At 39.7% G+C, this 10,856-nt stretch overlaps 1 long non-coding RNA gene across 1 annotated transcript; it reads right to left on the bottom strand.

The window, feature by feature from the left end:
- Positions 1-274: 274 nt before the first annotated feature.
- LOC140581503 (uncharacterized) lies at positions 275-2,122 on the bottom strand. The gene is made up of 3 exons (XR_011984587.1): positions 804-2,122; positions 571-668; positions 275-448 (listed from the first exon to the last, which is right to left on the bottom strand). It is a non-coding gene; the product is annotated as an uncharacterized lncRNA (long non-coding RNA).
- Positions 2,123-10,856: the final 8,734 nt, after the last annotated feature.

The following is a 10,856-nucleotide window of genomic DNA, read 5'->3' as shown; positions in this document are numbered from 1 at the left end:
ACAGAAATATTTTGAATTTACATTTACAGTTCTTTTTCTGTATTTGACTTTGTATTATACCTGATAGTTTTTTATGGAATTTTTCTGTCGCCATTTAAGGTATTTTTACTGTATTTTTACAGGCATTTTTTACAGTGACAAAAAAAATATTATTTCCAACATTTATCTCACATTATTTTACATTCCTTTTGAGTACTTAGTAATTATTGTGCAGATCAGACTATTTTGCCTGACAACATACCAAAAAAAAACAACACACCAGAACACCAAAAAATAAGTAATAAGGTTTTATTTAAGTAGTTTTCAGGAATACTTATATGGCAGAACAGCAGCCCAGAGAAAACATTGCCACCAGTCTACGCAAGAAGGTCTTCATGTACGGCTGCCTTTGACTGGACTCTTGAAGACCTTCTCCATTTGATGGTGGGTCATTGACTTTCTTGAATGCCTGTAGTGAACAGAGCCGACAAAAAGTGTCACACCTGTGTTACCTGAACCACAATAACTCCAATTTACCCTGAAAGTAATAAAATAACTCCTTAAAATTAAACCCAGTAGCATGATACTCACATTTGAGATCCTGGAGAGGAAACGCCTCATGACCCTCCCACGCTCCTCAGCCACTGCTTGAGCAGGGTCTCCCTCAAGATTTGACTTGGGTCTCACACCTGAAACTCAAAATGCAAGGTGAGTACAGACCTCTGTTACACTTTTCTTTACCTTCTTCTTGAGCTTGGGCCATGGTCACATGCTAGTCACTTTATGGAAAGGTGTGTGATCTGAAGTTGATGCAGCAGGCCTACCTGTCTCAGCTTCTGTGGCTGGGCTGCAGGAATGACAAGCAGGAGGACTGCCTGCTTCTTTGCACTCGTGCAAAGTCTGGTCCAAGGTCAGAAAATTTTTCGCAATGCTTCTAAGGAAGGACTGCACAGCAAACTTAGGCTCAGCCGCCGGGTTGATAAGGGCATCTGGTGCAGGGTACTTGATGAAGCACCTTTTTTTGCCTCTATAAATGCTTAACTCGACGCTGCCGGTAACGCCCTCGTGCTCATAGAACAACTCGACCCGGTAAATCACTTTCTTCATTTTGTATATTGTGTTGTTAATGGAACAGAAGCAAGAGCGCATGCAGTTAGTGTTGCTCTGCGAAGATCACCAGACAAGGATGTGACACGAAGTATAGATTCTAGAACTAAAGGTACTGCTTACATAATCCAACTAACCAATAAAGTTTTAGACAATTATTTTTTTTCAAATTTCAAATCTGACAACACCGAGGTCGATCAAGGCCCCGGGGCCGATCGGGCCCCCCCCTCCCGCGCGCGCACAAATGCACACGTATATGTGACGACGCTGAAACGAGTTTAGAAGTGTGGGTGCAAGAACACAAAAAACTTAACAAGAGAATTCAACTGTCCCTCACAGAAACTGTAAAGTTTTAGTGGCTAAATTGCGTTTTCTACGCCTTTTCAGACAGGAGGAGATTTGTTTGGCTATGCCTAGAAAACAGCGTTGTTACCAGTGTGGAGACCGTCAGAGGACAAAAATTCCACCTCCAGCTGCCTGCCCATCTCATCCATTTCTGTTGCAAAAATGACAGTTTATTGTCTAAGTGAATAGGGTATAGGTTAATTAATTAGTGTGCACGCACCGTCTTTCTCATTCTCATAATGCGTCCATGCCTCCGGGTATAGCCCATTCAAATGTCATGTAGCCTAACTTTTTATACAATTTAGACAGCACAGAATCATTAACCTACTTTAATGCGTTTATTTATACAACCACATATTTCCCACATTTTGACATCAGTGATGCAGTAAAGATAGTCTCTTTATTTCTTGACGCCAACCCTCCCCATTAATCCGGGCTTGGGACGGGCACCTGGTTGAGCTGGCTTGCTCCCACAAGTGGCTGGGTTAGGCTAAACTATATACGTATTTACAAAGACTACGATAAAACATCCAGAAATATGTAGTCTAACAAAACGCAGTTTAACAAAGGTAGCCTACCTGGCGAAATTGCAAAAAAACAAATTAAAAGGCCCACGGCATATAATCGGGCTATATCCAACAAAAAGCAGTTTTTTTAGAACGTAGCCTACATAGCGAAATTGAATTACTTTCTGGACCAACATACCCAACAGTCGTCAGACGGACGAGGACTTTAGGCAGCCTTTAGATCCTACCCATCATGCACTGCAGTTTTTTGCAAATTCCTCAAATGGAAAACCATTAAATACAAAAGGAACAGCTTAGTTTGACTTAAAAACATTACTTTGTGTTGCATATTAAGTTTGTTGTATTGTAAGGATTTTACAGGTTTTTTGTTAACTCCTCGTAATAAAAAAATTACACCATACACCCACCATAAGAAGAATGTATATGACAAATCAAAGATATATAAATTCCCAAGTCACACCTAAAATGTTTACGATACAGATCAGCTGTCGAAAGTTTTGCATAAATCCTAGTAGTGTAATTTTTATATGTATTTAGTACATGGGAGGGTCCTCTACAATCCCGGGGAGGGCAGTGGCCTCGCCTTCAGCTTCGACCCTGACGGCAAATTGGGCGTGAGCTGCGCCGGCAGATCGATCAGTACGTTTCCCTAGTCACTAAGGCCGGGACCTCTGCAACTCTTCCCATAGTTCATGTCTTGCTCCCTATAATAATCATTGGCTCACAGGAGGAGCAGCACGATCGGGACGTGACAGGATTGCTTAGATTATTATTATTATTTTTTTTGCATGGAATTACTGCTGGAACAGGATTCAAAACATAAACAGGACACTACGGCCAATATATAGACTCCAACTCACTGAATTAAATGTATTTAGGCAACTGCAAGGAACTCAGAGGAAACAAAAACTACCCACAGAAAGCAGGGGGCAGTGATCCAGCCCACAGATCTGGAAGTTTGATGCTACTCTGCACCCAGTGCATTACCACAGCACTTCTGTGTTAAAATGACTTCCTATTTATCTGATTACTTTTGGATTATGCTGCATGAAATTCACTAGCACTACAGCAGTTAATCATTATGGCCTCAGTGTTGTGACGGGCAGTTTAATATTTCACCTTACAGTAAAACTTACCAAGATTTTATGCTGAGTACAATCAAATGCATGATCACAAGGGCTGTGTAAATGGGACTGTGCTTAGTGGGAGTAACACTAATCCAGATTATGATGACTGAACACAAGATGGAAAAATCAGTAATGCAACTGAGAAGAAAGTAATGGGCGAGATAGAGAGGAAGAGGCTACATGAAAATGTCAGTAGAGGGTGCTCTTTCTCTTGTATTAGACAGATTCCTTGTCTTAAAGAAGGAGTAGCTGAAAAACAAATACTATATTTCCTGTAGAAACAGATACAATCACTTTTAGAGCGATAATACTGATTAATGGACTTATTTTTGGGTGTGGTTAAGTTGTATTTATTAAAACGTGTTAATATGTTTTTGCTTAATTCGACGTACTATTTCTCTCTGTGTTACTTTCGAAATCGAAGCAGATAAAGTTTATCGGCCTTTTTTGTTTAATTCACCCGAAGGACACAAAACTCTACTGACATGCAGCCATGATATCGCAGTTTTCAACTCTATGTACTTGTACGTACAGCATCCCAATGAGGCTCCTGAACTTCTCATTCATAAATTTGATAAGGCTCTTCCTAAAGAAAGATTCTTAATAGATGTGGACAAAAAACAATGTCCTCTCCATGATTGACAGTAGGACAGAAGACACAGCTGTGTTTTACTGTGCTGTGAGGCCAGGGGCGGATTAACGCATAGGCTAGATATGTCTTAAGCCTAGGGGCCCCACGTGTGCCAGCCTGCAAGGGGGCCCCCATTGGCGCGGAGGGGGGTGGGGTTGGGGGGCCCACAGACTACTGTAACCTAGGGGCCTCTGTACACCTTAATCCGCCCCTGTGTGAGGCCCACAGTGACACAGGGTGTGTGTCAGATGGTACAAGAACTCAGCTACAGATACTCTGAGAAACGGTAGTGACACATTGTGCTAGAAGCTAGAAGCACTGTGTCATAACAAACAGTACAGACAGCCAATAGTGGGGGTTTCTACCTGTGAGGGAAGTCATGTGACATGTTTAATCTCATTACATCAACAAGTCAACTCAATCTCAACAGAGCAGGGTGAACAGTAGGGCTGATTTCTGTGCTACATGGAGAAGTCATTTATCTTAGTTATTATAACCATCACCACAGGTAACCGTCCTAAAAGGCTTCAGTGATAATGATACAGAAAATGGTTGGTAAATTTAATTTCAACATTATGTTTATTTTTGTGTTGTTATTATTCATGTTTTTTGTTTTCAGGATTAACTGCAGGTGATGACATCAGTCCTGATAAACAACATGTTTCCAGTAATGATGGAGAATCTGTGACATTGAGCTGCAACTACAGAGCAAGCAGTGAAAATATTTATCTTTACTGGTACAAACAGCACTCTAATCAGGCACCACAGTATCTACTCCATAAAGGTGCCAGGTCATACAGTATGGTAAAGGATATTCCAGATGAACGATTTAAATCTACGACATCCAGGAACTCCACCCAGCTCACCATTCCCAATCTTACCATAGCAGACACAGCCATCTACTACTGTGCTCTGATGGATGCACAGTGATCAAAAGTTACTGCAATGCTGTACAAAAACCCACCTGACAAGAAGTTCTTCTCATTGGGCATCAAAGTGTAGCTTCCTATAATCAGGGATGAGAGCAGCAGATGTTCAGAGGTAAAGGTGGTTATTGTGGTTACATCAGTCAGTGGAGTTGATTGCTGTCTCAGCTATGTATCTACCATTTTGCTTATGAGTGAAACATTCAGATATTTTTGAAATAATCAGTAATTACAGGATAAATTCTGAATATTTTCTGTCACATCAGATTATTTCACGTTTTATGTCTTTAAATAAGTTTTAAGATAATCTAAATTTGGTTCAAGTACTGTAACAATAAGAAAATATCTATTTTAAATCTACATTTCAATCAGTTTCAATCTCTGTTAGAAAATTTAAGATCCATCTGGCAAGCAGTTGGTGCTTAATATATAACATTTTATTAATAATCTTATAAAAATCTTTGATACAATTGTAGTTTTGATATTGTATCTCATTGAACACTGGCAAGATCACAGTGCATGAGTTCTGTTCCACTTCATATTAGTTGCTGAAGGTTAAACCAAAAACTCCTCAGAGATGATTTATAATAAAGCTGGAATCATGGAGTTTAAGGACTAAACCATTCAAACTCTTAGACAGGAATCACCCTGATGTTTTCCATTCAAACAACAATAAAGCATAACAAAATTCTAAGAGAGAAAGAGAGAGAGGGAGAGAGAGAGAGAGGGAGGGCTGTCAGGGTGAAACAAGCTGTGTCACAGAGGAACAAGCGTGTTGTTTTGGGGCAGTAGAGGAGTTTCCTGTTAGACCCGACCTTGGTAGCAGAGTATTCAGTTCAGTCTGTCTCTCTCCATCCGCCATGATGTTACTCTGTTCATTTCTTCTCTCTTCAGCACTTGTGGGTAGGTGAAATCATGTGTATAGTTTTTTGGTGTGCTACTATTATTTTACTTAAATTGGGTTTTAAAAACAATTATGACATTTATTGTATTACTTATTAGTAACGGAACATTTTCCCTCTGTAAAGTGCTTGAAATTATATCGAATGACCTTAGAAATATGTTATTAATCTGACCAAGACCATGGAAATTGTTTCTTGAACCAAATATTTCTTTCCACATATCACAGTATTGAGGATTCCATTACCTCTTTTACTGACACATTATACAGGGCGGAAATGTGGCACTGTCCTGTAATTACAGTGGATAACCTACAATGGTATCGTCAGAATCCCAGTTCAGCACCAGTGTTTCTCCTGCTTATCTATGAGACTGCAAAACTCAAGAGAGAAGCCAGCCTTGAATATTTATTGAAGTTAACAAGGGTACTACTGTACTCTGAATCCCGCAGTGATGGGAAACTCACTGGAAAAGCCAGTAGAAATAGTTTAAAATAATATTTTAGTTTTCTGATTTTTACACATTTGCAATGTTGAGAAACATTATTATACCAGAAAATAAATTTGAATATGTACACCCTGGAATTTTATGCTGCAAGTGCATGTAGCCACTGATATTGCAATTAAGATGACTCCTACAACCAGGCCCAACTCAGTGGATGAACTGATAACCATAAGGAAAGAGAATTTTAAGCTAAGGCTAAAGTGTAAATTCTCTCCTCAATACAGGGCACCTGTGAGGTATTAAAAAGTTTTAAGATTTCTTAAATTTAATCAATTAAGGTCTTGAAAAGTCATATAAAGTCTTCAATTTAAGTTTTCTGTTTTAGAGGTCGAAAACATTCATAGTGGTCCCATCCTTCCTCATCCGTTCCTTTGCTTTCTGCAGTTTCAGTTACCCTCAGTCCAAAAATAATAAATTGAAAATTCCAGGAATAATTAATAACTTTTAAATTGAATGCCATTCTGAGTAGTGTGATGAAATCTCACACTGTTCCGCCCATCACACGAATCGCCCATCACATAAACGCTTTATACACTACACTACTTTTTTTTTTTTTAATGAAATATTTTATTTAAAAAAACCATTACCAATACTGGTGATGAAGGGTGAATATAATGTAGTAAGATATTTTTAGAGAGAGACCGCATTTACATACAGCGTTTTGAAATACATGTTCTATTGGCTTCAATCTTTTTTATTCAATTCTTTGTATTATTTGAATAGATAGGGCTAATAAATTTGCCGTTATCCAGTCATTGTGTGTTTATGTGTTGCAGCGACAGAAACGGTGATATTCCCATTAAAGTCTGAATGGAGTAGGCCTTGTTTATTTTATTCAGAAAATGTTGGTTAATCTGGCCAAAGGCAAAATTTGTTTTATGAATAAATGTTCATTTAAAGCAGCATACGATACGCGTATTATTTTACTATCAGAGATACGCAGATTAGCTCTAAAGTCACTGAATCTGCTGTTAAAAACGAAGAAGCGGGTGCGGATATCTATATCAGAGAAAATTATAGGTGCGGGCGGGTGGTGAGTGGATGATTTGTTTGTCTTGCGTTATTGGAAGACATAGAACATAAGAACATAAAAAATTTACAAACGAGAGGGGGCCATTCGGCCCATCAAGCTCGTTTGGGGAGAACTTAACTAATAGCTCAGAGTTGTTAAAATCTTATCTAGCTCTGATTTAAAGGAACCCAGGGTTTTAGCTTGCGCTACACTAGCAGGAAGACTATTACATACTCTAACTACACGCTGTGTAAAGAAGTGCTTCCTCAAATTTGTTTTAAAATGTTCTCCCGAAATGGAGAACTATAAGAATTATAATGGAAGAATTAGAAGAGAGCGTGTATTCATGGATCATAGTGATTTCTTGGCCCATGATGATGACTGGCTTCTAAGTCGATTCAGATCTCCAAGAGCAATCCTTTTGGAGCTGTGTGCTGAACTGGGGCTGGCATTACAAAGGCAGATGATGAGGAATTGCGCCATACTTGTTCCTTTACATGTTCTGTCCACTCTTGGGTTCTTAGCTACAGGTGCTTTTCAGCGAGAACTTGCTGATCGATCAGGTATTTCTCAGTCAACATCAAGTTGCGCCATGCCAGCTGTATGGGACGGCATAATCCGCTTGTCACCCAGATATATAAAATTTTCTTACGCTGTGGTTGAACAGGCAAACATTAAAGCACAATTTGCAGCGATGTCTGGTTTTCCCAATGTAATCGGAGCCATCGACTGCACGCACATTGCTATAAAGGCACCTTCAGAGAACGAATTTGCTTATGTAAATAGAAAGCACTTTCACTCTATTAATGTACAAATTATGTGCGATTCGAACATGTCCCAGGTCTTCCACCCAGTTCTCACTACAGTCATGGCTGTGCTCACAACTACCGTTGTGTATCACGGAAGCCAGTACTAATCCGATGGTTATTCAATCACTGAAGATCTGGGCTCAGTTTAGAAAACACTTTGACCTGCAGGGATCCTCTATCTTAGCCCCGGTGCTCAATAATTGCAACTTTAAGCCATCCACTGCAGACTCTGCCTTCCGGCTCTGGTCTGTCAGAGGAATAAAAGCTATTGCTGATTTGTACAATGATAAGATGTTCATGTCCTTTAATGAGTTGTCCACTAAATTCCATCTACCATCAACACATCTCTTTCGCTTTTTCCAAGTTAGACATTTTGTTCAGAAAGTGTTTCCTCATTTTCCAGATCTCCCCTCTCGAACATTGCTAGACACTATTTGCACAGCTGATCCCAGTCAGAAAAGAATTATTTCTTTCATTTATAAAGCCATGGACAGGGCGGTTTTCCCCCAACGAACAAAAGAATTGTGGGAAAGAGACCTAGGGTTTATGGTGGATGAAGGCCAGTGGGGCAACATTCTTGCAACAGATAGGGGGCAATAATGAAAAAGAAAATGGGCATGGATCTTTTTGTATCATCGTTATAAATTGTATTGACGCTCAATAAAAAATACAAAAAATAAATAAATCCAGGAGCCAGTCACAGAGGGTGGGGTGCAGGCTGAGTGTGGTCAGTTTGTGGATGAGTTTGTGGGGGATGACCATGTTGAAGGCGGAACTGTAATCAACAAAAAGCATCCTGATGTAGGAGTCCTTGTTTTCCAGGTGGGAGAGGGAATAGTGAAGGGCAGCAGCAATGGGGTCTGATGTGGACCTGTTGGGCCGGTAGGCATACTGCAGGTTGCCAGAGTGTCTAGGATGGATGAAAATCGGTCTCATCGTCATAATGCCTCATCATCCAATAGTATCCATCTTCAGCCCGCACATCTGCAAGAAACTCCCAGTAAAAACTGCGCATACTGCAAGGCACGCCCACTTTGTGACGACACCATGCTTCAAGAAAAGCCCACTTGATAGTAACGTCAGTACAAGGAGAGCCCTGTAGTCGCCTCAACAGAAGTTCGAAAATACTTGATCTTCGCATGGTTCACGTAACCTTCAGATAGTTCCAGGAAGTGCTTGGCAGGCAATTTCAATGTATTAAATACAGAGAGATAAGACAACGTTTTTAGGTAATTAATAGTGATAAACAGGGGTGAAAGTAGTTTTCATTTCTTGCCAGTACTACAATCTTTTAATCACTTTATCGTTTTTCTTTTAAACATTTGAAGAATTGTTTTCTGCATTTTGGCTTTTCTTCCTTGCAAAGCTTTTAAAAGTTTTCACTCACTTCCTGAGTGAAACATGTGATAACGAACCAATCACAAGAATGTTTTGAGTTTGAAGAGTCATTTATTATTTGTCCGAGCTGCAACCACCACTAAGAGCCCACGATCCGGGATCTGGTTAGAAAATCCAACGTCTCAGCGCACCAGTGATGCAAAAATGATCCAATCACTAAAAAAATATATTTTTAAATAATATTCGGGACGTTATATAATTTACACATTTTTTATAAAAGACAAAGACTTTATTGGCTGAATAACTGCGGAAGACTTGAGAGAGCCAAGACTCTCTAAATTGCAAGCTCAAGACTTTAGAGAGGTGACGACTGGGCAGTTCCAAAAATGCACCGACAGAAAGAGCAAAGTAGACATTTGCAGAAATTATTAAAAGCTATTGATCATAGTGCTGGCTTTGTCAACCTTTTAAAAAACAATTGGTACCTTTTAGCCTTCTTTTTAAGCCCAGGCCCTACTGTAATAAAATTTGTAGTGTGAAATCCTCGTATAATGAATTCGACAGCAGCGCACCCCTTCAAAGTAGCCTAATATGCGCGCATAGGAAACATTTAAGTCATGACAATAGTTTGTCTGACAGAAAACACCTGTGCAGCGCTCTGTTATGTCGGAATAAACACAAATCACCACAAAAGAGGAACACATTTTTATCGAGGGGATTCTTCACACCAAACGCCCTGCCAAAATCCGACAGAGCGCAAATAAAAGACCTGTCTGCAGCAGACGCGTGCAAGTGCACCACAGACTAATAGCTATTTCGAGTAGCCTAAACGCTATTCTCTTCATCGAATGCATGTCTCAAATTACATTTTGTGGGTAGATGTGTTTTCAACTTAAACAGCGGACGTTACTCATTGTAAATGTGTTTTTTTAGACCGCATAGACCCTCTACTCTTACCAGTACTACGTACCGGCTGTAAATCTTATAACGGTACGTTGTACCGGAGCGTACCGGCTTACTTTCACCCCTGGTGATAAATGCATTGATTTACAATATATTTATGTAGCACACAACATGTGTATGTTGTTACATCAATATGTTCATTGAAAAGTACAATTTGGTATTATTAACGGCTACGGTTACTTGCCTTGACGTATTTTAGGCTTACCTGGGTTAAAGGGCGTGCTGCTGCTGTTCATTGCTTTGATTTTGTTTTAATTATTATGTTCTTAAACTTGTATGGTAGTCAAGATCGAGCAGTACGTAGTATCCTACTATTTATAGATATACGAAGAGGGAGCTAGGGGAAGGTAAGAAACATTTCAGATAAGATTAAATGTTCTAACATTTCTTTTAGTCATGGTGGATCTAGTAACTCCGTGCTAACTGAGCACCTAAATTATTTTGATGGCTAATATAAACTCGAACATGAATAGCATGCCAAGCAGTTTAATTGTCTGTGCCCTTTCCTCCGTGTCCTCATTGCGGATAGTCTCCACCATGGCTTTCTGTGCTGCCTGGGGCTGCTCGAATCGCTCAGAACAAGGAGTAAAAATGTACGGTTCTCCCAGTGACATGATCCAGGAGGCTATAAAACGGGTGTCTCAAGGTTGTCATATTCAAACACTGCATTTACACATCTTCTCAAAGA

The sequence above is a fragment of the Paramormyrops kingsleyae genome, chromosome 21 (assembly GCF_048594095.1).
Source record: "Paramormyrops kingsleyae isolate MSU_618 chromosome 21, PKINGS_0.4, whole genome shotgun sequence".
Taxonomy (NCBI): Eukaryota; Metazoa; Chordata; class Actinopteri; order Osteoglossiformes; family Mormyridae; genus Paramormyrops; species Paramormyrops kingsleyae.
This window is presented reverse-complemented; position numbering and strand designations above follow the sequence as displayed.